Consider the following 26,317-nt stretch of genomic DNA (forward strand, 5'->3'; position numbering starts at 1 on the left):
CCAGTTGCTTTTCCTCTACCCTTCCTGAAAATTGTCCTTCTTCCATTCTTTGTCCTTGACCCTGTTCTCTCTCTACTTCCCTCAGTGATCTTCCAACCCCAGTATCTTATGTAGTACCATGCTACATTACATGCTACATCGACATACTGATGTCATCCAATATGTATTCTCCATCCAGACCACTCTGACTGCAGACTTGTCCTTAACTCAGTAGTTAGTAGTAACAGTAGTAGTATGAGCTCAGTCGTTCAGTCATGTCTGACTCTTTGCCCCCCCATGGACTGCAGCACACCAGGCCTCCCCGTCCATCACCAACTACTGGAGCTTACTCAGACTCATGTCCATTGAGTCAGTGATGCTATCCAACCATCTCATCCTCTATCATCCCCTTTTCCTCCCTCCTTCAATCTGTCCCAGTATCAGGGTCTCTTCAAATGAGTTAGTTCTTCTCATCAGGTGGCCAAAGTATTGACGTTTCAGCTTCAACATCAGTCCTTCCAATGAATATTCAGGATTCATTTCCTTTAGGATTGACTGATTTTATCTCCTTGCAGTCCAAGGGACTCTCAAGAGTCTTCTCCAACACCACAGTTCAAAAGCATCAGTTCTTCAGTGCTCAGTTTTCTTTATAGTCCAACTCTCACATCCATACATGACCACTGGAGAAACCATAGCTTTGACTAGACAGGCTTTTCTTGGCAAAGTAATGTCTCTGCCTTTTAATATTCTGTCTAGATTGGTCATAGCTTTTCTTCCAAGGAGAAAGCATCTTTTAATTTCATGGCTGCAGTCACCATCTGCAGTGATTTTAGAGCCCAGAAAAATAAAGTCTCTCAATTTCCATTGTTTTCCCATCTATTTGCCATGAAGTGATAGGACCGGATGCCATGATCTTAGTTTTTGAATGCTGCATTTTAGGCCAGCTTTTTCATTCTCCTCTTTCACTTCCATCAAGAGGCTCTTCAGTTTCTCTTCACTTTCTGCCATAGGGTGATATCATCTGCAAATCTGAGGTTATTGATATTTCTCCCAGCAATCTTGATTCTAGCTTGTGCTTCATCCAGTCCAGTGTTTCTCATGATGTACTCTGCATATAAGTTAAATAAGCAGGGTGACAATATACAGCCTTGATGTACTCCTTTCCCGATTTGGAACCAGTCTGTTGTTCCATGTCCAGTTCTAACTGTTGCTTTTTGACCTGCATACAGATTTCTCATAGAGATGTCTAACCTATAATATGTTCAAATCAAAACTGTGTACTTCCACCTCAACTCCTTTAAAGTCTGCTTTTTAACTATATTCTTTATTGTAGCTACCAACATTCATCCACTTGCTAAAGCTTCACCTGTATACGGATGAAGGTTGTGCCCTGCACAAATATAGATGCCTCCATTATTTCAGATCTTTCACTCACCTTAACTCCCCCCATATCTAATCCATCAGAAAGCTCTGTTGGGTCCACTCTCAAACTATATTAATATTTAAATTCATTACCTCTGTTCACTTCTCCAAACATCACACTCTGAGATACCATCTTTTTCATGGATGGTAGAAACTGACTCACAACTGGTCTCCTTGCATCTGCTCTTGCAACATTCCAGTTTCTTCTCTTAAGGCAGTTATCAGAGAGCTCTTTAAACCACAGACCAGATTCTATCACTTCCCCTGCAGTACTCATCCCCTGCCTCATTGATTCCATCATAGAAGAAAAGAAACTGATGGATTTAGTACTCTTAGAATAACAGCCTCGCTCCTTCTTCAGGGCTCCCTTGGCCTATGTAACTTGGTCTCTGCTCCTCTCCAGCCTTCCCTGTCTTTATTCCTCCTTACACCCTCCTCTTTAGTCACATTGGCCTCCTCAAGGTTTTTACAACACTCCAAGCTCAATTCTGCTTTGAGAACTTTATACCCAATATTCCTTTTCTATTAAACAGTTTCATCAGATCTTTACACAGTTTGTCCCCTACATAGCTTCAGATGTCTGCTCAAATATCACCTCCTCAGAAAAACTTACCCCGATATCCATTCTAAAATAATCTTTCTATTTCCTAGGCTCTCTTCAAAGTCTTGGCAACACTTAGCACAGTCTGAAAGTACATACTCGTTTAACTATCAAGTTTCTATCTCTCCTACTGTAACTTAAGCACGGGGAATTTGTCTCATTTGTTACTAGATTTCCAGTGCTCAGAATAGAGCTAGGTATCCAGTAGGTGCTCCATGCAGGGCTATTATAGTCATTAATAAATTATTAAGTCACATCTGCAAGAGAAGGAGACCAAAAGTAAAATGTATCATCATGGGCAATAAATGTCCCAGTTATTGTCAAAGAAATTACTCAATATTAGCATTCCCTTACAGTCTAAAAGTAATGCTTTGGTTTAATATTAGAGCTTTATAATTTTAAAAATTTCTTAGTATGTGTTATGGCAGATTTTCTCAGACTAGCTTTTGAAGCACTAAAGAATTGGTATACTGAAATTTTAGTTTTTTTTTTATTTTTTAATGCTTTAGGTCACACATTTATTTAGCTATTTTTATTAAATGCTTGCTTTTGTGGAGGTTCCCTGATGAGAAGTCTTGGTTCTTGCCCTCTGAGAACTCGACTGAAATTTGGGAAAAGAACATATGAATGCCAGTCACAGTTGGAGAAAAATTGAACAAACTTGACCCAGATCCTATGTTTGCATGCTCTGGAAAGAAACTTCTAGGCATACTCAAATGTTCTAGATAACAAAAAAGCAGATAACAGACCCAGCATCTTCTCAGATTGTTAATAGCATAAGTCCTGATAAGTTTTAAATTTTATACTTTTAGAGGGATTTTAATATTTCAAACTTTCTCTTATCTCATGGTAAACCAAATCTGTAAAATAAGCAAGCTTGCTTTTAAACATCATTTGTCAGAAGTGGCAGCAAGAAGTTAAATGGCCTTTTTCAAGTCTTACAGTTAATAGGAGAGTAGTAACAAGGCCCCTGTGCAATTTGTAATTATGCAAAATTATATGAACTAATTTGAGTAAATAAATGGCAAAGGACCATATAATGGCCATTGCATCTGTGGACTGAAGGATGTGTATAGATGATAAAAACACACTCCATCCATTACACTATGTGCTTTATGGTCTATATTTTTTAGGACTAATAGATATTTTCTTCTGTGTAATTTTCTTTGTGATGAGTGTCTTTGACCTATTCAAGATTTGATAGAAGTACATGAGGAAATGTAAAAGATTCTGATTTCTGAAAGTGAAATGATGACTAAATATTTTACTAAATATTTACTATTTTGATCCAGCTACTCTTCCTCAGTCTTAGAAAGCTTCACAGGTGGAAACAGCAGCCCAGATTGTGTGCTCTGTCTCTATTGCCAGCAGCCCCAGCAACGAGATACACAGTGTTTGCCTGTATTTGGTGTGTGGCATACCTTCCACATTCCAGCAACATGGAACAATGGGCTGGTTCAAAATTGCACAAGGAGCATGTCAAGGCTGTATATTGTCATCCTGCTTATTTAACTTATGTGCAGAGTACATCATGAAAAATGCCAGACTGGGTGAAGCACAAGCTGGAATCAAGATTGCCGGGAGAAATATCAATAACCTCAGATAGGCAGATGACACTACTCTTATGAAAGAAAGTGAAGACGAACTAGAGAGCCTCTTGATGACAGTAAAAGAAGAGAGTGAAAAGGCTGGCTTAAAACTCAACAGTCAAAAAACTAAGATCATGGCATCTGGTCCCATCATTTTATGGCAAATAGATGGAGAAATGATGGAAACAGTGAGCTATTTTATTTTCTTGGGCTCCAAAATCACTGCAGATGGTGACTGCAGCCATGAAATTAAAAGATAATTGCTCCTTGGAAGAAAAGCTATGACAAACCTAGACAGTGTATTAAAAAGCAGAGAAATCACTTTGCCAACAAACATCAGTGTAGTCAAAGCTATGGTTTTTCCAACAGTCATACATGGATATGAGAGTCAGACCATAAAGAAAGCTGAGTACTAAAGAATTGATGTTTTTGAACTGTGATGTTGGAGAAGACTCTTGAGAGTCCCTTGGGCTACAGGGGATCAAACCAGTTCATTCTAAAATAAATCAACTCTGAATATTCACTGGAAGGATTGATGCTGACTGAAACTCCAATACTTTGGCCACCTGATTGAAGAGCTGATTCACTGGAAAAGACCCTGATGTTGGGAAAGATTGAAGGCAAAAGAAGAAAGGGGCAGCAGAAGATGAGATGGTTAAATAGCATCAACAACTCAAAAGACATGAATTTGAGCAATCTCCGGGAGATAGTGGAGAACAGAGGAGCCTGGCAAGCTGAAGCCCACGGGGACACAAAGGTTAGCCCACTAGTTAGCAACTGAATAATAACAACAGTTTCCTCACTCTAAATTCAGTGGTTACATTTTTTGCTAAAATGAATGTACATTTTGTGAAGGAATATGAGACATGCTGAAAGTCTTTAAAAATAATTGTCCCATTTAATTGCAGCATTCTTTACAATAGTCAAGACATGGAGGTATATTAAGTGTTCATCAGTGGACAAATAGGTAGCAAAAAAATATATGCATGGATATTATTCAGCATCAAAAAAGGAAGGATATCTTGTTACTTGTGACAAATGGATGGACCTTAAGGGCATTATGGAAGTGAAATAAGTCAGATGAAGATAAACAAATACTGTATGGTCTTACTTATATGCAGAATCTAAATAAAAATAAAATGAATTTACAAACATAGAAAACAGATTGGTGGCTTTCAGAAGCAGTGGATGGGCAAAGTGGGTGAAGGCTTCAAAAAGTAAAAATCTCCCATCTATAAAATAAATAAGATATGAGGATATAATATACAGCATGGTGACGATCGTTAATACCGTACTATGATGATTCCCTAGTGGCTCAGAAAGTAAAGAATGTGCCTGCAATGTGGGAGACTCAGGTTTGATCCCTACATTGGGAAGATTCCCTGGAGAAGGGAATGACAACCCACTCCAGTATCCTTGCCTGGAGAATCCCCAAGGATAGAGGAGCCTGGCGGGCTACAGCTCATCAGGTCATCACAAAGAGTCAGACATGTCTGAGCAACTAACACTTTCACATACTTAAAATTGCTAAGAGAATAGATCTCTACAGTGCTCATCCCAAGAAAAAATTGTAACTATGTCTGGTGATGGCTGTTTAACTATGCTTTTTTGTGGTGATCATTTTGCAACATATACAAATATCCAATCACTAATGCAGTGTTATATGTCAACTATAGTTTCACTTAAAAAATTTTTAAAAACCATTGTAGAGTGCAGAGAATCAGCAAAGAAGTCAAGAAACATATGCATCTTATCTTGGGCCTCCACTGGCCTAAAGACAGTATTCAGGTATTCTAGAGACTTGGTAACTCTATGCTTGAAGAAAAGAAGTCTGGAAGACCAAGTCTGGAAACACAGAAGAGGGACAGGTTTCACACTGCACACCTTTGGAGTCAGAACTAGAACTGATGTGTGGAAGGTACTGGGAGACAGTTCAATACATGAAACAATTTTCTAAAAATATTATAGTTTTCATGCCAATAGTTATTCTAGATGTGTTTATACATTATTAACTCTGTGTCTTTAGATGCCTCAACAGTTTTAATCTTTATAGAAATTTACTTTACACATCACAAAATTGAAATACCAGGGTGTGACAAAATGTAGCATACTAGTCAGGAGCTAGAAGAAATAGAATTTGAACACACACTCTAGCTCTATAGGCTACAGGCTTAACCATGAGCATGCGATACTTCTCTAATGCTTTGAACTATAATGGGATTCTCTACTAACAATTGATATTTTATATTATTGAAATTATTTAAATGAAAAATGACTATTCTCTATCTGGTATATAGCAGAGGAGGATTTCTGCCTTAGTTAGAAGTTGTATTAGACCATTGATGTCTCTTTTAAGTCTTAGATTCTAAAATCAAATAATTTGGATTTTATGGGTTTTCTTCTTGTATTGAACTATTGATATTATTGTATTGTTACTCACTTGAGTTTGTCTATAATATAAACTATGATGTGTCAAATCAAGTTTAAACCTGCTGCTGGGCTCCACCTTTGTAAAGAATATAGACTGATTCCATAATATGGAATGTGCTATGGCAGCTCCAGTCTTTACAAAGGCTAGAGCCTATCCAAGTTGTCTTGCATAATCAGAGAAACAGTATTAGGGAAACCTGAAGTTATATTTATAACTAAATTACTTTGTATAACTGAGTCTGGTACTGTCAAACACAACTTGACCAACAATGGAGCAATTTAAAAAGTGTAAGTGAAATAGATTTGCCAATTAGATATACCACTTTATAAATATGGATAACTGATTCTGAGGAACCAATAAGTATCTGGAGAACTCAATAATCACTTTAAAAAGTAATCAAGCCATGTAATTCCATTTGAGTTTTCATATCATGAAGAAAATTATCTGAATCAAGAGAAAGAGCATAGAGATTTCAATTTGTCTTTAATATTAATTAAGTTGGTTACCATGTTGCTGTAAATATTGTACCATCTTCTCTAGCCTGTTAATTATCATCATTTTGAAATGTAATCCAGAATTAGGTAAGAGATATATGAATACCTGATAGCTTTTTCTTTTAATATAATGCAATTTAAGAAAACAACTGCAAATAAGATGGGGAAGTTAAACTTATTTCATGTTCTAAATTAGGAGTATGGCAGGAAATGATGTGAATTTGGAAGGTCGTTTATTAGTAAGCTTCATTATTACTCAAGAAGCCAATCCATAACCCCAAACCCAATGATGTTCATTCTGTAAGGAACACTACACCAGTGCAAACTAATTAAAACTAAAACTGTATGAGTAGGAATTTATAGTGATCATTTAACAAAGTGTCAAGTAGTCCTAGTCACATATCTTGGGGCTAATTTTAGAGTGGGGCTACACTTTCAATTCAAGAGATTCACAAAGTTTACTTAGAATTCAACTTATAAAAACTCATAGATTTTTTTTTTATTCCTCCAAATTTACCTTCTCTAAGCTCAGAATTGCCTCATAATTCCACCTCCCAGAGCTAATATTTGTATGTTACCACCATCTTTGAGAGAAGTGAATATTAAAATAGGGGTCCTGATAGAATCCACAGGGACTCATCAGAAAATCATTAAGAAATCCTGTGTGCCAATGTTTATATTGAAATCACATCTACTCACAATTCCTTAGGGTCCTTAAATATCAACTTGAAAACAGAAAATCTGCTTGGAGCCATTATACTAGTTATTATCAGATTTTTGATCTTTTAACAAGGAGTATTTTGCAATTCATAGAAAGATACCAAGTAATTTCATAAAAGCTGAAAATAGGCAAAGTTAGATGCATAATAATTAGGAAAAATAAATTATCATAATCATATGTAACCACATCTTCCCAAATCTGTAGCTATTAGTTTTTAGGATTTTTCTCCAAACTACATGCTGTGGAACACAATATAAAAGAAATTTTGTGTTAAAATAAGTTCAGAAAGCACAGCAACAAATACAGCTCTCTCTTACATAAATATGCATACTAAAGTTCAGAGAAATCCTGCCCCCAAAGTGTTTATTACAGTCTTTGCAAAATTTATTTGACCACAAACCACTCTCTTTTTTTTCTTTTACCAAACATCTATTGTCATTCTGTAGAACAAGATTAAGAAGTTTTTAGTTAAAATATTTAATTCTTTTCATTAGTTGTTAATATTTTAATTACATTTTGATAAATAGGCCACTTTATTCCAAGGTTTTATGCTATATTAGAGAATTTTAAAAATTCAAATTGAGCTTCTAGAAATGATGTTAAGCTAGACTATTTGAGTAATTCTTCCCTCAAAAACTAACTAAAAACCCTACATAAAATATTTTTATATGCATAGAAGAGATATAAAGGGGCTTCAAAACTGCTTTTGACCTATATATACATTTCTCCTAAATTTAGTTTGGTTGCTTTGCGGGACAAGTGGAGAAAAATCGAAGCCCAGGTCTGGCAGTAGTTGGGCAATCTTAGAGGAAAAACACCTTCTTTAAGGAGTGGTGGGGGAGTTGTTCCTAAATTAAATCCTGTTTACTCCTGAACATTGCAAGGACTAGGGACTCGGATCCTCGATGCAGTCAAAATTCCACCTACAACTTGACAATCAACCCATTGTATTCCTGATTCTGCATCCATGAATTCAACAACGGGTTATGTAGTACTGTGCAAGCAGGCGTACTTAGTCACTCAGTCATGTCTGACTCTTTTGTGACCCCCCATGGACTGTATGTAGCCCACAAGGCTGGTCTGTCCATGGAATTTTTCAGGCAAGACTATTGGAGTGGATTGCCAATTCCTACTCTAGGGGATCTTCCCGACCCAGGGATCAAACCCACGTCTCCTGCATTGGCAGGTAGATTCTTTACCACTGAGCTACTTGGGAAGCCACATGTAGTACTGTAGTATGTATTTATTTGAAAAAAAATCCATGCATAAATGAATCCATGCATAAGTAACTTGTGGTAGTTCAAACTCGTGTTGTTCAAGGGTCAACTATAAAGAGAAGATGACCTCATGTGTCATCCCAGGACCTCAATATCCGTCCCTGAAAACTTAAGAGTGTGAAGGAGACTGATAACCAACTTAGGTCTCTGAAATCTGGTGGATGGAAGCTATCCCTGACAAGCTGCTCTAGAGAGAGAGGACGGTTAGTACAGCATTTCATGGAGGATCCTGGCTTATCAGGGTCTTGGCAACTGCTTATTTACTAAGACCCAGACCTGAGATACCTGTGAAAGAAAGAACATGGCTGCCTGGAATAATGTGGTGACCACCATAGAGATGATGGACCTGCTTCTTCTAGGAGCTGACAAAGAGATACTAATACTAAATCAGAAAAAAGATACTTATTTACTTGTGTCAAGGGAAAACAGTGAGAGATCTCAAGATGGGGGTGGGATGTGTATGTAAAAATCCAGGCAAAAAATCCCTTTAGAGAAAGATTACCTTTAGATTTCTTAGAAACCCAGAGAATACTAACACCAGTTCATGACAGCATCAGTGACTCTTGCCTATTTTGATATCAACCCTGGAAGAGCTAGAGTCTGCCTAGTGTATGAGGGAAGAAAAATTGAGGTGCTAGACTAGGACCTGTAGGAGCAGACACTTCCCCTCCCACCACTAACAAAGGCAGCCTGCTCAGAGCAAGCCCAAACTGATTGAAAAATAAAGGCTTAACCTTATATGGACCTGGATGTTTGGCCTACTTGAAATCTTGAATTAAGACTGTTTTGTGGCTTGAAATGACTTTGAGAACTGTTCATTTTTCAGGAGGAAGAAGAAGAATCATGATAACTACTCTTATTTTCATCCAAGGGACTGGGGGAGAATTAGCTACTGTGATGGTTAATTTTATATGTCAACTTGGCTAGATTATGGTGCCCAGTTGTGTGACCAAACAACAGTCTGGCTGTTGCTGTGAAGGTATTTTTTTGATGGAACAAACTAAATTAGGCTTCCCTGGTGGCTCAGAGGATAAAGAATCTGCCTGCAATGCAGGAGACCAGGGTTCAGTCCCTGGATTGGGAACATCCCCTGGAGATGGGAGTGGCTACTCACTCTAGTATTGTTGCCTGGAAAATTCCCACGGACAGAAGAGTGTGGGGGGCCACAGTCCATGGGGTTGCAAAGAGTCAGACACAGCTGAGCAACTAACACTTTCATTTTCACATTTAAATCAGTGGACTTTGAGTAAAGCAAATTCTCCATCATCATTTGGATTGGACGCATACAATCAATTAAAGTCTTAAGAGCAAAGACAAGCTTCCTGAAAAAGGAATTTGGGTTCTTTGTTGCAATATAGAACTCCTGCCTGTATTTTGAGTCTGTTTGATCTGTCTAAAGGATTTCAGACACAAGAGTCTTACCTGAATTCCAGCCTGATGGCATGTTCCATGGCTTTGCGACTTGTCAGCTCACAAGATCACGTGAGTCAGTGCCTTAAAAATAAATCTCCTAAAAAAAATAAAAATAAAAAAAAATAAATCTCCTTCCTCACCCTCCTCCTCCTACTCTTCCTTCTCTCTCTATATATTATTTCCCCTTTTTTTTCATTTATATACAGAAAGGGTTAAATAGACAGTGGGAGGAGAAAAATTTAGGTTGCCTTATGAGCATACTCTTCACCTTTCTAAATATTCATATTTTAACATCTTTTTACCCTTCCAAGTACTTTTGATTATGTGAATACACTTGAAATGTAGGGGCCATTAGTTTTTGTCTGAAATGTAATGTTTGTTACTCCCCCTGGCTCCCTCTTCTCTCTCTGGAAAGAATCCTGGTCACCATCTCTGCCTGTTTTCCAGCACTCACACTAGCAGACTCCTTCAGAGGTCATCTGACAGCTGGTTCTTTAGAGCTGCCTGGCTCCAAGTCTGGTCTATTTTGGCTCAGTGAAAAATAATCTCACAGTTGCCTACTACTTAGTTCCTTGGTTTTAGTTCACTTGGGTATGTGTGTGTGTGTTACCCAGATAAAGTGTTTTGAACTACCTCCCAAGGGTGATATGAAGCATAACTAACTTTGGTAAAATACACATTCCAATACAGATTATTCTGTAGGCTTATACACGCAAACTTTTTTATAGCCTGGTTGCCAAAAGAATAGATAAGCATGCAAACCTCAGATACATTCAAAGGCAATCGCATATTAAACTAGGTTAAGTATTCTGTGATGTGAAGTTATTATATCCAAAGGTCTTTGCTCTCCATGATTTTAAGTAATAGAAGTGAGAGTGTAATTTTACAAACACTTGAGTTTATCCCACCTGTGTCACTGGAAATAGAACATCATCTTCATCCTAGTTTCTGCCTCTGCCTCTTGGTCTCCGGGAGAAAACTATCTAATGCTCTTCCCCCCACAATGCCTCGCATAGTGCCATGTTTGTATGTATGTGATCAGTCATGTCCAACTCTTTGCAACCCCATGACCTGTAGCCTGCCAGACTTCTCTTGTCCATGGAATTTTCCAAGCAAGAATACTGGAACGGGTTGCCATTTCCAACTCCAGGGGAACTTCGTGACCCAGGGATCAAACACGCATCTAAGGTAGCATAAAAAAACAGCTTTCTGATTGTTCATTATGATGTTGGCTGCTCTCAGATGGGAAGAATTACATACTCCTAGAGCCAAGGACTACCCACTCCAGCATTCCTGGGCTTCCCTCGGGCTCAGGCAGTAAAGAATCTGCCTGCAATGAGGGAGACGTGGCTTTGATCCCTGGTTTGGGAAGATCCCCTGAAGGAAGGCATGGCAACCCACTCCAGTATTCTTGCCTAGAGAATCCCCATGGACAGAGGAGCCTAGAGGACTACCACCCACAGGCTTGCAGAGTCAGACATGACTGAGTGACCAAGCACACAGAGCCAAAGCAAACCTTAAACAACCGTAGGGTTTAGTCTCTGACTTTGGAATCACGAGGTTCTCCAGATGGCCAAGAAAATCTGCACCTCTGTTTCACTCCTGTTCCTGGGTGGCCAAGTCCAGCTTGCCATCTTTTATTATTCAACAGACAATGTAGTTACACCTGCTGTTCTGGGCTCTGAGAAATAAAATGATGATGAAAACAGAATCTCTGATCTCATAAAGTTACAGAGCAGGGAAATACTAAGGAATCAAGCGAGAAGGAGTCTTTGTGATCATTCCACCTTCTCTAATGCATGTCATTCCATATGTCAGGAAAGTTGACTCATAAAAGTTAAATATTTTCTCAAGATCTAAACACTGGAATTTCTATTTTCAATTGTTCTTTGTAGCATATGAAAATACATTTAATTTTTCTATATGGACATTGTTTCTGTGACCTTACATAATTCATTATTTCTAGTTGATTTTGTATGTGTTGATTCATCAGAATTTATATAACATCATATGCAAATAAATGCATTTACCTATTTCTTCCCAATATAAATGCCTCTTATTTTTGCCCCCTTGCCATATTGCCCTGTTCAGAGCCTCCAGTACAATGCTGAACAGAAGTGGCGAGGATAGATATCTTCTCTAACCCTTGCTCTTAAGGGCAAAGTCTTCAGTCTTTCACCCTAGTCTTCAGTGTTAGCTGCCAGCTTTGGGGTAGATATCTGTTATCAGATTAAGGTAGTTCTCTTATATTCCTAGTTTTTTCAGAGTTTTTATAATGTTTGTGTTAGATTTTATCACATTCATTACTGCATCTATAATTCTCCTTTTTCGTTGTTGCTAATGTGGCAATATAACATTTATTTTTTTGAATGTTTAACTTTGTGCTCCTGAGATAAACCCACTTCATCCTGATGGGGTGATTTTTATACACTAGACTTATTTGAGGGCTTAATATCTAGCATCTCCGAGGGTCCAACAGATTGGCCCAGTTCTTTCTCAGGATGTTCTGATGTCCTCAGTTATTCAGTTGACTGAGTGCCCCTTGGCTCTTGCTGGTTGCAGGCCCTTCTGAGTCTCTACGATGTTAATCATATTGCCTATGGTCCAGGAAGTCTGTTTATTGACTTCAGTGTGACTATCTGCCAGATTCTCAGCTCAGATTTCACACCAAAAGAAACCGTTGATTAAGAACCAGAAGACTCTCTTGTTACTTATATATTAACAGTGCAAGTTCTCTCATTATATATTTCTTCATCAATTCTATACAATCCCAGCAGACATCTCCCAATAAGAGTTTGATACTTTTATTTCCATACTTTTGTCATTTTTTAAAGCATGTCTATGCATCCATCCATCCAGCCATCCATCTTTTGATTTATAGTTGCATATATTTGCAGTTGTTCATTGGAGTCAGAAATGAGATGAGATAGCAAATACATTGTTTAGGAAATTGCTTATTTGTATTATTATTTTTAAGATAAATATGTTTTGATTACCTTTCCAAGTGAACTCATAATTTGTTGTTAGTTTTTAGCCTCTCCAATATATCTACTTCCTAGTAATCAATGTCTAGGAATCAAGAGAATTCCAGAAAAACATCTACTTCTGCTTCATTAATTAAACTAAAGCCTTTGACTGTGTAGATCACAACAAACTGTGGAAAATTCTTCAAGAGATGGGAATACCAGACCACCTTACCTGCCTCCTGTGAAACCTGTCTCCTGTGTATGCGGATCAAGAAGTAGCACTTAGAATTGGACATGAATCAATGGACTGGTTCAAAATTGGGAAAGAAGTACATCAAGGCTGTATATTGTCACCCTGCTTACTTAACCTATATGCAGAGTACATCATGAGAAATGCCAGGCTGGATGAGGCACAAGCTGGAATCAAGATTGCCAGAAGAAATATCAATAACCTCAGATTTGCAGATGACACCACCCTATGGCAGAAAGTGAAAAGGAACAAAACAGCCTTTTGATGAAGGTGAAAGGGGAGAGTGAAAAAAGCTGGCTTAAAACTCAACAGTCAAAAAACTAAGATCATGGCATCTAGTCCCATCACTTTGTGGCAAGTAGATGGGGAAACAATGGAAACAGTGCCAGACCTTTATTTTCCTGGGCTCCATATTTACTGCAGACGGTGACTACAGCCATGAAATTAAAAGATGCTTGCTCCTTGGAAGAAAAGCTATGACAAACCTAGAGAGTGTCTTAAAAAGCAGACATTGCTGACAAAGGCTGGTCTAGTCAAAGCTGGAGTCATGTATGGATGTAACAGCTGGACCATAAAGAAAGCTGAGTGCTGAAGAGTTGATGCTTTTGAACTGTGGTGTTGGAGAAAACTCTTGAGAGTCCCTTGGATCACAAGGAGATCAAATCAGTCAATCCTTAAGGAAATCAATCCTGAATATTCATTGGAGGGACTGATGCTGAGGCTGAAGCTCCAATACTTTAGCCACCTGATGCGAAGAACTGACTCATTGGAAAAGACCGTGATGCTGGGAAAGAATGGAGGCAGGAGAAGAAGGGAGCAACTCCTGCTTTATTAGCTATGGCAAAGCCTTTGACTGTGTGGATCACAACAAACTGTGGAAAATTCTTCAAGAGATGGGAATACCAGACCACCTGACCTGCCTCTTGAGATATCTGTATGCAGGTCAGGAAGCAACAGTTAGAACTGGACACGGAACAACAGACTGGTTCCAAATCGGGAAAGGAGTATGTCAAGGCTGTATACTGTCACCCTGCTTATTTAACTTATATGCAGAGTACATCATGAGAAACGTTGGGCTAGATGAAACACAAGCTGGAATCAAGATCGCCAGGAGAAATATCAATAACCTCAGATATGGAGATGACGTCACCCTTAGGGCAAAGAGCAAAGAGGAACTAAAGAGCCTCTTGATGACAGTGAAAGAGGAGAGTGAAAAAGTTGGTTTAAAGCTCAACATTCAGATCATGGCATCTGGTCCCATCACTTCACGGCAAATAGATGGGGAAACAGTGAAAACAGTGACAGACTTATTTTTTTAGGCTCCAGAATCACTGCAGATGGTGACTGCAGTCATGAAATTAAAAGACACTTGTTCCTTGGAAGAAAAGTTATGACAAACCTGACAGCATATTAAAAAGCAGAGACTATTTTTCAGATAAAGGTCTGTCTAGTCAAAGCTATGCTTTCTCCAGTAGTCATGTATGTATGTGAGAGTTGGACTATAAAGAAAGCTGAGTGCGGAAGTATTGATGCTTTTAAACTGTGGTGTTGTAGAAGACTCTTGAAAGTCTCTTGGACTGCAAGGAGATCCAACCAGTCCATCCTAAAGGAAATCAGTCCTGAATATTCATTGGAAGAATATTCCAATATTCTATTTTCAGTCTTTTTCAAACTCCAGATCATTTTTTAAAAACCAAGTCATTCATTTAAAAGCAAATTTTCAGGAAAACATGTTTTAAACAAGATAGTAAATCTGATCCACCATCCATATCACCATAAATGGAAATCTTTTCCCTTTTATTAAAGCACATATTGATATCCCTCACTATAATTTGAAGCATTTCTTTGATATATTGATATAATTTTGGTACACTAAATGCTAATTTTATGCCAATGCATTTCAACTCCTTTTTTGCTTTTAATAATGAACACTTTTATTATATATATTTTATATGTAGGAAAACTATTAGCATTTTTGTAAATTGGTGATTATCTTTATATGTAATGAACTCTATAATCTTAAAATATTTGTATTTTTCACTCATCCTTTCAAGCATTTATACTTCTCATTTCTTTGTATTATCTAATCATTTTAGATAGAATTTCCATAATATTATGGTGGCTTCAGTGGGAAGAACTCCACTATCATATCATAAGACACAATGCTACTATTACCATTTAATTCTACTTTGAAAGTTTAAAATTATGGTAGGATATTAACATTGATAAACACAGTTTTGGCTTCAACAGAGGCACTCACTATTTTATTTTATCCTTTGAACGAGTAATGGTGCTTTCCTGTATTTGCTTGCAGTGAAACATTCTACTATTAAAACAATCAGGGCAAGGACTCTTGTATTCATGCCCTACTTTTAAAGTCTCTAACATTTTCATCACCGTTTATAAAAGTATATATTAGTATGTCATGGCCTTTATACTATTACTATTTTATATCTACAACTATTTTATTATAATAATTAAAAATATTTCTTCTTCTATCACTACCAAATTTTACTACCAAATAACTCATTTGTGGAATTTGTATCCCTTGAAGGCCTAAGAATTTTAAATGCAAACTTTTCTGAACCAATATTATAGCAAGAGGCACAGGGATTGGGCATATTTCCTTTCAAGGTTGCTGCTTTGCTCATGTCTTTAAATTTATTTCACTTGTCAAAAATACAAGCTTTGCATTTTGTGTGTAAAATGAATTTACTAGGATGACTTTTTCACAAATAGACTTCTACTAAGAAATCCACAATAAAATAGTTTAAACCACTGAAATGTTGTGAAGTAATTAGCCTCCAACTAATAAAAAAAAAAAATAGTTTAAACCTTTCTCTTAAGAAAGGAAATTTATACCACACCTATAGTGGAGAGTTACAAATAAAATGAATTGAAAGACACCAAGGAAAAAAAAAAAGACACCAAGGTAATCATTGCAGTATTTGTGTGAACATTACAACAGGGGTGATGTAATTGTTCCTCAAGACTACCATAACAAATCACTACAAAGTTAATCACTTGAAAAAACAATACTTTTCTCACAACCTTGAGGTTCAGAAGTCCAAAATCATGATAATGACAAGATTTTGTTACTTCTGAAAACTGTAGGAGAAAAACCTTCCCTGTTTCTACAGTTTCTTATAAGGACATTTGTCATCGAGTTCAGGGCCCAGGCAGATAATATAGGATAATCACATCTCAGAATCTTCCATTTAATTACACCTATAAACATCCTTTTTCCAACTAAGCTCATATAGACAGGTTCTGGGTGTTACAATGAGGACACGTCTATCAGAGCTACCATTTCAACCTTTTGCTACAGGTGATAAAATTAAATACCCTACAATCAGCATTTTCAAACAAACAGAATTTATTCTAACAAGAAGGAAAGGCTTATAGTAATTCCAACCCCTCCATTAGGGATCGCATATGAAAGTCATGGCAATAAATTACTCAGAGTAAGAGAACAGACTCAAGATCTTGCTCATATAATAAACTAAACTAGACATGTATTCAATCCTATATTGTGAAGATACGGAATATGGAGAAATATATCTTAAGTAAAATTAACGTATATTAATTTTATGTACCTTTTCTTTTTCAAACACGTATTTTTTCTGTTGTCAATTTTATGTGTTTATTATATTTATAATAAAAAATAAAGACTATCCTAGACTTTATGAAGCAACTGAGTTGCCTATTCTTTCTTTCCTAAAGTTTTTATTGAATAAAATTGAGACTTCTGTCTTACTGTTTTAATTTTAAGGTTTTACATTTTGCATTTCCACATAAAATCATTTTTGGTAACTTAAATTCCATTAGAGAGCTCCTCTATTTTATCCACATATTCAAGCTTATTTGGAAAAAAAAGAACAAGTAGTAATTTATTATTTTATTTTCCCCTGTATTTGTGGGTCTTTCCTCATTATCATTTCTATGGTGAGGTATTTGCATTGTTTTTCTCTTTTTTGCCTCTAATTGGTTAACCAATGATTTATCTAATTCATTATTTTCATAAGTTTGCTAACTGACAATGTTATTATTGTCTTTTTTTTTTTATTACTTATTCCTGATTTTTCTTTAATCAGTTTTATTTTCTGAGTTTATTTGGTTTTTAATTCTAATTAACTTAAATTTAAATAGCTCCAAGTGGCTAGTGGCTACTATTGTTGACAGTGCAGCTTACATGAAAGCAACATTGCTATACCATCAATGGGTTGAGTTTGGGGGCTTAGAGGAAGTAGTGAAAGTGAAAGTTGCTCAGTCATGTCTGACTCTTTGCAACCCCATGGACTACACAGTCCACGGAATTCTCCAGGTCAGAATACTGGAGCAGTAGCCATTCCCTTCTCCAGGGTAGAGAAAGTAAGGGCATTAAAAAAAAAAAGATCCATCATATTGGAAGGAGTGATGATAGTTATTTTGTTGCAAATCAGTAGTGACTAGAAGGTAGCATGAAATTTCTGGAGTTTTGTAATATTTTCTTTCTTGATATGTCTACTATTATATGAACATTTACTTTGTGGAAATTCCTTGAGCTATGTCTTATAAATTGTGATGTTTCAATTAAAATTACATAAATAAAGAAAGAATATACCACAACTAAATGGAAACTTTTTAGGCATGCAAGATTATTAGTACTATATTATCTGATTAGTACTATATTATCTGATTAATACTATATTATCTGATTAGTACTATATTATCTGATTTTGACAATTGACATTTGACAAAATGCAACAACCATCTTTGATAAAAACATAGTAAACAGTAAGTGATGAACCCTTTCTTAATATGTACCTCATTTTGAAAGTCAACTAATAGGGAAATAGTAAAGAACAAGTCAAATTTACCCATTTGTACTACTACGTAATAGTTCATTGAAGATACTAGCTAATGTAGACCAAATATTCAAAAATTTGAATTGTAATTAGAAAAGTAAAAAAATCTCTATTATGATCAAATATCTGAAAAAATTCTAAGTCAAAGGAAAACCTTTGCAAATAATAAGTGAATCTACTGAAATGACAATATATTAAACTAATATAAAATTGGAAATTCAAATATATAGATAAAAGAAGATATAAAGGAAGAGAAAATTTCTATTAAAATGGAAAAAAGATAAAAGAATAATTTAAGCATCTACAAAAGTAGATGAACAATTTTCAGACTGACTAAAATCCAAAAAGTCTTATCATATAGTATTGTGAGGATGGAAAAATAGGCACTCATATACTCCAATAGCTATTTGACAATATTTAGTAAATTTTCACATGCAAAATTGACCCTTTGACTCAGCAATCATACTTCTCAAAAAACATCCCCAAAGAACTGGTAAATATATTATACGACCTATGTGTATAGGTCACCATCTTTTTATAATCCCCCGAAGAATCTTATTTTCTAGTTCAGTTAAGTCACTCAGTCATGTCCAACTCTTTGTGACCCCATGGACTGCAGCATGCCAGGCTTCCCTGTCCATCACCAACTCCCAGAGCTTACTCAAACTCATATCCATTGAGTCAGTGATGCCATCCAACCATCTCATCCTCTGTCATCCCCTTCTCCTCCTGCCTTCAATCTTTCCCACCATCAGGGTCTTTTCAAACGAGTTACTTCTTCGCATCAGGTGGCCGGAGGATTGGAGTTTCAGCCTCAGCATCAGTCCTTCCAATGAATATTCAGGACTGATTTCCTTTAGGATGGACTGGTTGGAAATTCTTTCTTGGAGTCAGATCCTTTCTGTGAGTTCATACTCAACATATTGCCTCAGTTTGGTACCAGAGGCCCTTAAACGATTCCCCCAATAGAAGTGAGCCCATACTACAGTTAGTAAGGTGGTGTAGATTGTTCTGTTCAGGTCCAGATAGAGATGTGTAATAGTACCTGCAGGAGCTGTTTAACTTGTGTTATTTTTTTTTTTTAATGAAACAGCAAAAAGGATTTATTATAGATGACTTATAATTCATAATGGAAGCAAAAATAATTTACCTTAATATAATATGCAAAACTATAACTGTTCAATGTTCTTTTATACTAATTTTCATTTTCTTGTCCTTAAGGAAATGGTAGTAGCAACTTCCAGTTTACAGAGCTCTCTGCTCCTGTGGGCTCTATAATCCTCATCTTTTTGTTTTGTTTTGTTTCCATTTTCACATTTGCTGATTTACCTCTTTGTGTACCATTTTGTCCTTACACTAGGCTGTTGTTACTTGGACACTAATTCTTTGTGTCAGAATCCTGATGACTATTTCAAATAGTCTCTGTATGTGACTGCTGTAAGTTTACTTAAAAGTATTTCTACAAAGATACGCCATCTCCAGTGTTCTGCAAGATGCCTGCTGCTAATAATGTGACAAGTTGTTAAATTATCTTTCAACTGATAAACCAGCACACAAGAGATTAGAAATTCTCCAGTAAGGTGCTCAACCAAAGTAGAGAAATTCAGAAAAATGACTTTCGCATCTCCCATACCCTACCACCCACTTTTAGAGGATAAAAACATCGGAGAGTGATATGGAAGGGAAAGATTTGAGAAGAGGTTTCTTGGGTGTATGGTGGTCAGAATTAGCAAATAAAAACACAAGTTACTCAGCTACCTTTGACTTTCAAATGAAAAACAAATAATTTTTTCATATAAATATGTCTGAAATACTTCATGGCACATACATGTACTAAAAAGTATTTGTTGTTTACCTGTAATTCAAATGTAACCAGGCATCCTGTCCTTTATCTAGCAATCAAACTCGGGAGAGAGCATGCCCTGTGTTCTAAGTTCTGCCACCTATCCACCCAAGAGGAAATAGGTGGCACTTACTGCTTAGGTCTAAAAAGCAGAACTTCCATACGGCCAAATGGGAAATTGTTACAAAAATGGCAGACAAAGTGGACTTGTGACCAGCTGCCCAGAAATCCAGGGGCCAGAGAAATCAGCAAGCTGTTTTGGCAGCAAGTAGTAGTTGCTGTGAGATGTCTCCACTCCCATAACTTATCAAGCTAAAGGACAGGTGAGTACATCCGTGAAGGTGGTGGTGGTTTAGTCGCTAAGTCGTGTCCAACTGTTGTGACCCCATGGACTGTAGCCCGCCAGGCTACTCTGTCCATGGGATTCTTCAGGCAAGAATACTGAAAGGGTAGCCATTTCCTTCTCGAGGCGATCTTCCCGACCCAGGAATCGAACCCGGGTCTCCTGCATTGCAGGCAGATTCTTTACCAACTGAGCTACGAAGGAAGTACTTGTGAAGGTGAAGTGGGCCAAATGTGGGAGAAACTAAGACCAGAGTGGTTTTGATTTTTATCCAAGAGATTTGCTTGGGAAGTCAATGGGAACCCAACAAAGGAAGTCTTAGAGGGGCAGTCACCTGAAAATCTGGGCTAAGGAGGAGCAAGACTGAAAACAGAGATAGTAGTACCAAGTGACTGAAAGCCCCAGCCAGAGAGAGGTCACACGGGTGCCTCCAACAGATCAAGAAAAGCACCCAGAAGACAGAGGCTTTACATGCATAAATAAATATGTGTACGTATGTGTATATATATGTATATATTTGTTTCTTCATTTTTAAAAATATTTATTTGGCTGCATTGGATCTTAGTGTGGCACGTAGGATCTTTTGTTACTGCATACAGACTTGAGAGTATGTGAGCCGTCTAGTTGCCACAAGGGCTTAGATGCCCCATGACATGTGGGATCTTAGTTCCCCGACCAGGAATCAAACTCTCATCCACTGTAACGGAAGGCAGGTTCTTGACCAATGGACAACCAGGGAAGTCTTTGTTTCTTTCCTAAACTGTTGTATGTGCTGGTGTTATTTTGTTATTGTGGTAAAACATATGTAACAAATGTATCATTGTAACCATTTTTAAATGTATAGTTCAGGCAGGGGCCATGCCATTCTTTTCTGTATTGCTCCAGTGTTAGTATATGTGATGCCACAGAGAGAACTGTTGCTTTTTAACTTTATTTTTTCTTTTTATCTTTTGACCCTGTTCACCCATTTCTCTCACCCCCAACCCCACCTGGGGGCAACCAGCAATCTGTTCTCTGTACCTGTAAGCTTGCTTTTTTTTCCTTCTGTTTTGGTTTTTAATTCCACATACAAGAGAGATCATATGTTATTGGTTTTTCTTTGACTTATTTCACACAATGCCCTCAAGGTGCCTCCATGTAGTCTCATATGGCAAGCTCTCACTCTTTTTTTTAATGGCTGAATAATGTTCCTGTGTGTGAATACCATATCTTCTTTATCCATTCAACCGTTGATGGACACCTACATTGCTTCACATATGGATGTGAGAGCTGGACTATAAGGAAAGCTGAGCACTGAAGAATTGATGATTTTGAACTGTGGTGTTGGAGAAGACTTTTGAGAGTCCCTCGGACTGCAAGAAGATCCAACAAGTCCATCCTAAAGAAGATCAGTCCTAGGTGTTCATTGGAAGGACTGATGTTGAAGCTGAAACTCCAATACTTTGGCCACCTGCTGCGAAGAGCTGACTCATTTGAAAAGACCCTGATGCTGGGAAAGATTGAGGGCAGGAGGAGAAGGAAACGACAGTGGATGAGGTAGTTGGATGGCATCACTGACTCAATGGACACGGGTTTGGGTGGACTCCGGGAGTTGGTGATGGACAGGGGGGCCTGGCGTGCTGCAGTTCATGGGGTTGCAAAGAGTCGGACACGACTGAGTGACTGAACTGAACTGCTTCCATAACTTAGAGACTGTAAATAATAATACAATGAACAGAGAAGTGACTGTATTTTTTTAAATTAATGACTCCATTTTCTTTGGATAAATATATAGACAGACTTGATGGATCATGTAGTACTATTTTTAATTTTAGGGAAACTGCCATACTTTTTTCCATTGTGGCTGTATCAGTTTAAATTCCCAAGGACACTGCAGAAGGGTTCCCTTCTCTCTACAACCTTGCCAATACGTGCTACTTACTGTCTTTTTGATGATAGTCATTCACTGTGGTTTTGATTGGCATTTCCCCGATGATTAGTGACATGAAGCATCTTTTCAGGTACCTGTTGGCCATCTGTATGTCTTCTTTTGGGGGAGATCTATTCAGACCCTGTGCCCATATTTTAATTGGACTGCTTGATTTGTTGATATTCAGTTGTATGAGTTCTTTGTATATTAATCACTTTCTCATCTATATTATTTGCAAATTACTAAATTATGACCGTGTTCAGTACTTCTACTATTAAAGAGTGATCAGAAAAGGCACAAGGCTTTCAGAGTATTACAGCTGCAGAGGTTAAATCTTACCCAACTGTGTAAATTGTCAATGGAACATCAGAGTCAACAATAAAGGTACTTCAATTACACACTATGAGTTGAGTTTGCTTGAAATATTAGTTATTACTGTTACTGTTCTTACTCTACAAATGGCTTTTGTTAATGTTCTTCTGGCTCTGCAACTTTGTTCTTTCATCAGAGTGCCCACTGTTTTGCATCATGTGGTGCAAGGTTTCACTTGCTTCAAGATGAGGGACTGGGGGGAATCTATCCTACTCCCTTTTTGATGGGGAGGTTAGAAAACTTTCTGATTTGGGTTTGCACCTAAAATTGCTCTCCTTTCTTCCCACTTACTTCTGACAAAGGTTTATTCCTTGCTCAAACTCTAATCAGGCTCCTCTGAGTCCTGCTTTCCACTGGGTCTCAAACTTGACCTTGAACAAACACAAACACTTGCGCTAACTTGAGCTAAGCACTAACTTGGAATCCACCAGCTCATGACTGCAGCCCTAGGATGACCCTGGCCCCTTGAAATGCTTACCTAAGAAAACTCAAGGCTACTAAAATAATGTCCTCTTTGTTCCAGCCAACACCTTAAGATAGGGCCACGGTCTACCAGGCTCTGCGGAGGGTGGGAACCCACATTTAAAAAGCACTAGTTAGCAAACACAGGTGGGTTTCTTATGCACCAGCCTCCTTCCAGCTTTTAGTAATTGTTCACTTTCTGACTCTCCTGAGTACATGCCCACATCCTCCTCACTCCCTCACCTTCCCTTTAAAATGCTCAGTGCCCTCTGCACAAATTCAAGCTGAATTCAGCTCCTGCTAGACCCTTTTTCCTACTGCAAAAGTATATTACTGATTAAAATCTGTCCTTACCACTAGGGTCCAGCTTTGCTTATCTTTGACACTTCTCGACATCGACAAATATTTTTTCTTACTTCCAACAGAACAGAATAGAACATTTTAGTTTGACACAACTTGTTCCAAACATGTGTGATTGAAAAACTCTTCTGGAGAAATGTTACTAAATTTAGAGAGAAAAAAATTCCCTTGTAAAAATGTTTACCTATTAAGTAACATCTGAACATTGGTTTTAAACTGGGAAATGTCTCCGGGGATTTTAATGTTTTAATGCACTTTGTGAATCAAATTTCCAAAGGGAAGATTTAAACTGCAGCCTTTTTCTAACGTATTCAGCCACAGTAACCCTTTGTTTTTGGCGCACCAGTCGCAGGACATTCCAGAACTAATGTTCCAAGAAAAACACTTTTTTGAAAACCCTGGCTTAAGGATTTTGAATCCAATATGTACAGTTTACTCTTACATATTATTTCTGTGATCTACAGAAACATCAAATGATGGCAAGATTTTGTTCAAGTGTAGACTTTTTACCATCTTATCAGAACCATCTCAGTATGTGTGTTCAAAAATGCAAATTTCCGGGCCATGCCCCAAACCTGCTGAATTGGTATCCCTCAGAATTCGAATGGGAATGTACTCTGTGGCAACCTAAGGGGTGGGATGGGGTGGGGGTGGGAGGGAAGCTCAAGAGGGAGGGGACATACGTATACCTGTGGCTGACTTACCTTGTTGTATGACAGAAACCAACACGACATTGTAAAGCAATCATCCCCCGATTAAAAATTAAAAAAAAATTTTTTTTAAAGAATTCCAATGGGAGGTGGGACCTGGACTCAGAATTCTGTGTCCAAAGTTGGATAGTTGGAGTCTTACCTACATTAAATCTCAAGAACTCAGGTGAGGAATCTTACCTCTGGCTGCCCGTTCAGGACCCACTGTTGACATCATTCCCCCAAAGTTTCAGGTTTTTTCCTTTCAAAGCAGTAAACTGAAGGAGGAAGTAGCAGAAAGCTCCTTAGACTGTATCTGCATAGAAAGAAAAAGAGATAAGAGAAAAAGTTCAGTGATTAACTTTTCCCACTCGGCAGGTGCTAACCTTCCACTGTGCTCTCAAACAGGCCGCACTCCTTCCCAACTGATACTTCCAAGGGTGTTGGCTGGCTGTGTGTTTCCTGATAATTATATATACTGATTCCCTCCAGTCTTACAAATGTGTAACAGTTACAAACTGACTCCATAAGCCATCAGACTAACTCCATAAAAACTTACTTCTAAAAGAATATTTATTCAAAAAAAAAAAAAACCTCATTTGATTATACTTTTAAAATCTATTATTTAAATTGAATTTATCCAATTTTTCCAGATTTAGAGAAAGAGGAAGTGAACCATTTTAATCTTTTAAATCCAGAGCAAATATTCTGATTTCTTCGGTGTTTGCAAGTAAGATGGACGTGCTTCTCTTTTAGTGTTAATACATCTTCCTCTTCCCCTTCATCCTCTCCTCCTCTTCCTTTCTCTTTTCCCTTCCTTTTTCACTTCTTCTCCTCTTCCATTTTTGAGGCCTCTCAAGTTTAATTTTCTGTTCAATACAGAAAATGAGATATGTATTGTTAACTATGCATATTGTAATGAAGTCTGCTTAAATGCCTTTTGAAATCTTTTATTTCTAGACTTTGCAAAATGTTCTCCCCGTTAGGGATATAGGCTATTCAAGAAAATGACTCTTGAGGGTTCTAAAACAAGAGGTAATGCTGAATGAACAGTCAGTTTGAGGAGAACTGCTTGATGTGTACCTCTGGGACTTTTTATGATTGTTAAAAAGAAGAAGAAAAAAAACTGAAGCTGAGTAGAGAAGTGCCATGTTCTTTAAGAAAAGAATCTAAGCATGGAATATAATTCAGTGGTTCTCAAACTTCAGTGTGCATCAAAATCACCTGAAAAGCTTGTTAACCCAGATTGCTAGGGCTACCCCCAAGGTTTCAGCAGGTCTAGGGTAGGGCCTGAGGACTGACATCTCTAATACATTTCCAGGTGATGCTGTTGATCCAGGGACCACATACTCTACTTCCAAATACTCTACCCTACATGCTTTCTATCGCTCTTATTTCCCTGGAAGGAAAAACCATCTATAAGTGAAAGAAGATAAAACCTAAAAGGCAACATGCAATCAGCATCTTGGAAAAGCTGGCGATCACAGATATAATTTTTAAGAGGTATTATCTATGATGGTTCACTAAGAGCCAAGCAGCTGGTTCCAACGTATGACGGAACCTGGCAGGATGCATTTCTAAAATTAAACAGGATGCTGTAACAAAGAAACAGTTAAAGACTGGTGAGGAATGTATTGGGTTGGCCAAAAAGTTCCTTCAGGTTTTTCCATAACATCTTATGGAAAAGCCCACACAGAACTTTTTGCCTAACCCAATAACAGAGGTTATTTAAATGTTGCTCCAAAATATATTTTTAAATGAATTGGTAGTGTGTTCTTTAATCTTAAATAATTGCTTATATTAATAAGGGATGGGAAATACATGTTAAGAGATCTGTGGAGTGTTGAAGAAAAATACTTACCTGAATTCTATTTCATATTTTGCAGGACAGTCTCACGATTCATTTTTTGGAGGATATATCCCATAAATTTTACGTGTTACAACTCTAAGCCCCAAATTACTAAGTAACAATAAATACAAACTATTAAAAATGTTTTATCAAAAGATAATCCATATTTTCTTCTAAGCTTTTTCCAAAAATTCAATGTAAAATAATAAAGCCCTTTTTAATCCCCTCAACCCAAATGCTATGCTCATTCCCAAAGATGACTACTGTAGCAGTATTCTATATAAAAGGGCTTTTCTTATTCACTTCCTCAGTGTGTGGCCAATATATCACCCTTTTCTTTGTATCTTGTATGCAGGTCTAAGCAGTATTTTCCCTCCTACATTTGAGTTATTCATCTCAGGATTTTAAAAATTTATCGAGGACTTTCAAGCTAAAAGAGTTAAATTCTGAACAGTAAGGTATAATGAAAGAGCCTTCAGGATAATTTAAATACATCATTA

Source organism: Cervus canadensis, chromosome 15, assembly GCF_019320065.1.
Source record: "Cervus canadensis isolate Bull #8, Minnesota chromosome 15, ASM1932006v1, whole genome shotgun sequence".
Classification (NCBI taxonomy): Eukaryota; Metazoa; Chordata; class Mammalia; order Artiodactyla; family Cervidae; genus Cervus; species Cervus canadensis.